We start from the raw sequence: 4,683 nt of genomic DNA on the forward strand, positions 1-4,683 counted from the left end.
GAGGAATTTATAAGCAAACCCGACAACACGATGGAAGACATAACTACCATGGCGATGGAAGAGTATAATCGACAAATGAGAGATGATAATGGGCTAGGCCTCCTTCTACCTGAAATTCCCGCCGCGAGAAATTTGTAGCTTAAGGGACACAACCTTATCATGCTCAATGATATACCATTCTTTGGTAATAACAATGAGGACACAAAGCACATTGATGATGTGTTGGAGATAGTTAACTACTTTAATTTTCCAAATGTTACCAAAGATGTGGTCATGTTAAAAATGCTTCCAGTCACACTAAAGGATGCAATGAAGGACTGGCTAAACTCACTTCCACCAAGAGCCATCATGACATGAACAAAATTGAAGAAGGGTATCATTCAAAAATTTAGTCCACCATCGCAGGTCTCCAAATTAAAGAAGAACATCACAAAATTCCAACAAAATAATGTGGAATTGTTGTATGAGACATGCGAGCATTACAAGGGATTGTTAAAAAATTGCTCTCAACATGATATAAATGTGCAACAAGAGATTACAAAATTTTATGATGTGATAAATGTAAGCACAAAGCAATTTCTTGATTCCCAAGGGCCCATGCCAAAGAAGGTCTGACTAAAAATAAAGCGCTTATTGAGGAATTTTCCAAGCATTTTAGAGAATGCCATAATCCAAGGGAGGATGTTACAAGAGGAAAGGTAAGTGTTGATGGAGGTCAAGATAGACTTGCTTCAGTTATTGCAAAGATCGATACTATAGATAGAAGAATGACGAATATGGGGCAATAAATTCATGTGATAACCGAGGGATGCGACACTTGTAGTGAAACACATCTTACAAAAGATTGAAATTTGGACGAGAGCGGAAACAAGAAAGTTAAAGTGTGATATTTGAGGGGTGATATGTTTGATGAAGTTTGGAGGAATTCAATAAAGGAGTGGAAGCTCTATGAAGAATATAGAAAGGAAAAAAGAAAAAAAATACTGAAAACAACAGTTTGGATTCCACCAAAAAGACAAAGTGAAAGACGAGAAGAAACTCAATCTTAAATAAATATTAAACAGACTCATGGAGGTTAGTGAGAAGAGGCACAAGAGCATAGATTCCACCCTTAGGAATCAGCAATCATCTATAGTAACATCAAAATGAAAGTTGGTCAATTAACCATGCTCATCCACGAACGTTCACATGGAGCAAGTGAGAATAATACTAGCACAAACTCGAAAGCTTAAATGTTGGCCGTTACAACTGAAGGTGGAGAAAAGTCAAAGCCTCTAGTGCTGCTGAGGACAAGAAAAAAGTATCCCGACCATTAGCTAGAAGAAGAGGAACCAAAATAGAAAACGGGTTGTATTTGATCTCCATGACGTGACGAGTATACTTCCACGCCATGGCCACTAGAAAGAAAACGAGTTGTATTCGATCTCCATGAGTGGGATTAGTGAAATGGATTCTAAAATTTTGTGGAACTCTTGTGCCAACAACATGGAAGTGCTATTCCCACGTCGTGGAAGCAATTTTTTGCCCGTCTTTTCGCATCTAGATCACATCCCACGACGTGGTGATTATGTTACCACGACATGGATTTGTATCTTGTTAATTTTTATAACCGTAAAAGGTTAAAACTGATTTTTACTTTGACCCTATTTTGCTTTCAATGACGTGTTCAACATCTCTACTATGAATCATCAAATTTCTCTTGATTCTTCCTTGATTCTCTTGTTTAATCAACATATAAGGTATATATGGCTAGTCTAATTCATTTTCTACTACATTTAGGCCAATAATTACATGATATTTTCTTATTAGTTCATATAAGTTTTTGAGTATTAATTTTTGGGTTTAAGAATTGTCGATTTGAGAGGTCATTTAAGGTTTTATTTGATGTAAATTGTTGGTATAATTGTTTAGGAGCAAAACTTTATGATTGTGAGTAGATTTTGGCTGCAGAAACACATCCACTTTTTGATAAGCATGCCCCCCCCCCCCCAGGGATATTTATATCTATCCTCCAAACTGTAAAAGCTTGGATGGATTGGAAGAAAATAGCTACATGGGTTTCACAAAAAGTCAAGGGTTTCATTAGCAGCCTTTTAAATTTTGAGTACTCCAATGAATTTTTTAGAAAATCGCAAACTATAGTATTAATATAAAGTTAAACCTAAAGTTATTTTTTGCTTATTTATTTGAAAGTTGAAGTTATGAGAAAAGAAAAAAATTGGAAAAGTTGTGAAAAAAAGTGAAAAAAGAGAAAAACTTGCACAAAAATATGAAGTTGCTACAGCTTAGTTATATTCTTAGGACAATTATATTATATAGTATTTTTCTTTTTAAAGTCGTGTCACTTGGAATATGACAATAAAATTTTAAACGAAAGGGGGTAAATAAGTGGGAAATGTTTATTAGAATTGTGAGTATCTAGGGCTTGATAAGTACTAGGTATATTTTAGACACAAATATACGCATTGTGGCGAGACATAATTAGTGACTTCAAGTTGAATTTTTTGTGAGATATTGGTAGGCAATGTTTTGATGTTATGTATCGAAGTAACGTTTTGCTTCGGGACAATAAAAAACCAAGTGTGGGGTATTTTGATATTGCCATATCTATACATATATTTATGTGATTGCTGAAACATTAAAGTGACCCTCTTAAACTTAAAAGAGATCCGAAGTTGCTTAAGGAACCGCAGTCAATCTCTCCCCGCAGTCAAGATCAGCAACCGCAGTCATCGTCATCAGTTCTTAGATTGAGTCTTATATCTGTTCTTTGTATAAGTACTTTCTTTTATCCAAAGTGCCCTGCATAGCAACTGTTAAATAGATTAGGCTGTATGTAATCTTCGAGACTCTATAAATAGAGTTCTCCCCTTCTCAATGAAAATACATCTCTTACGCATATTGAATCTTATCACTCATCTCTCTATCTACTATCTTATCACCCAAATATAATCATAACTCCTTGTAATCTCTCTTCGGAGCAAGTCTTTCTAGACTTAATCACTAAGTTTGATCTCACTTACTAACTCGGTCTGATTGCATTCCTTGTTAAGAATCAACTTAAGTGTATACTTGATATAATACTTGTTGTCTTTTATTTTTCCTTATCTTTCAGCAACTAATCATCTAACTATCTAACTCTAACTTATATTATTGTTGAGCTTTATGATCCTTTGAGATTAACTTTAATTTCCGCAATATAAACTTGTTCTAACATTTGTTCAAGTGTGTTTCTCAAGTTTTTCTCTCAACAATTGGTATCAGAGCTAAAGTGGTTGCTTTTTTGAAGCAAAACTCTAATTTTCAAAAGGCCTTCTATACCACTGAAGCTCATTTCTTAAAAAAAAAACAAAAAAAACTATTTTCAAAACAAGGAAATATGGCACAAGCATTATCTCTCAATGTTTCCAACAGTGTTGGTGGTTCTAATAGAGCCCCAATATTGGTGGCAAATGAATATCATCACTGGTCTCAGAGAATGGAAAGATACTTAAAGAGACTTGGTAGAGATGTATGGCGATCTGTAGAAGAAGGGCCACATGTCCCTGTTCTTACACCAGTTCAAACCGACGGCGCCACAGCAGACTAGGAGGAGGTCAACCAGTCATGAATCGTCCCACCAAAGACGATCTCGATAAAATGGAAAATGATGTTGTTGCCTTTTATGAAATCTCTTGTGGAGTTGCTCCTGACAACTTCGACATTATCATAAATTGCAAATTAGCAAAAGAGATCTGGGATGTTCTCAAAAACTTGTATGAGGGTTCAGAACAAGTTCAAGATAAGAAGCTCACAACTGCACTCAATTAGTTCAACAATTTCAAAGCTCATAGTGGCGAAAGTTTGGAAGACTCCTTCATAAGGTTCAACCTGATAGTCACTAAGTTATCTACTGTTGGCACCATCCAAGGTAACCATGAAACAAATCATCAGTTTCTCAATGGTCTGGGAAGATACTGGACTACTGCTAAGATGATAGTCCAAGCAGATAGAAAGATTCAATCTTTATCTCTCTACAAGCTCTAGGCGGAACTGCAAGCACACAAATCCACTGTACTCAAAGATTGTGCTGACTTCGGAGGACCACTTGCTCTTATAGAACAAGCTCCACATACTCAATCTTACTCTCCCTCGTATGACATTTCTCCACAGTCATACGAAGCTGACTCAGAGTATGATGATGAAGAAGAATTTCAGAAGGCTATTGCTCTTGTTAGGCAACAGTTCAACCGGCTACCACCTCCTTCCTTTCGTAAAAACCAGCAGTTTAACAAACATCCATTCAACCACAACTTCAACTCTTAGAATAATCACTCTCGATATCCCAAAAGTTCTCACCCACCACCGCAACCTCAGACTACTCAACCCAAAGAGGCACCGAAGCCCATCAATCCAACATACTCTGGTACTTCTTCCAAAGATAAAAGTGATGTTGTAATTTGTCACAAGTGCAACAAGGAGAATCATTTTGCAAAAGACTGCAAGGCTAACATAGTGAAAGATAGAGCATTCTACCTTAGAATGGCTCAAGAATTGGAGGAAAAGGAAAAGGCAAGGGCATATGTAGCCCATGTAAAAAGAGACCATCAAGTTTGGTCATCCGGAGATGAAGATGAAGACATCAGCAACATCAAAGGAAGAGGCAAACTTTGCATGCTGGCAACTGCGGATGACGATGGGTCT

The 4,683-nt window shown here is 36.5% G+C and overlaps 1 non-coding gene across 1 annotated transcript; it reads right to left on the bottom strand.

Annotated features, from left to right (window-relative positions):
* Positions 1 to 411: 411 nt before the first annotated feature.
* LOC145134987 (small nucleolar RNA R71) lies at positions 412 to 518 on the bottom strand. Its single transcript, XR_013719469.1, has one exon. It is a non-coding gene; the product is annotated as a small nucleolar RNA R71 (small nucleolar RNA).
* Positions 519 to 4,683: the final 4,165 nt, after the last annotated feature.

This window comes from Lactuca virosa, chromosome 8 (assembly GCF_052849685.1).
Source record: "Lactuca virosa cultivar CGN04683 chromosome 8, Lactuca_virosa_CGN04683_v6, whole genome shotgun sequence".
Taxonomy (NCBI): Eukaryota; Viridiplantae; Streptophyta; class Magnoliopsida; order Asterales; family Asteraceae; genus Lactuca; species Lactuca virosa.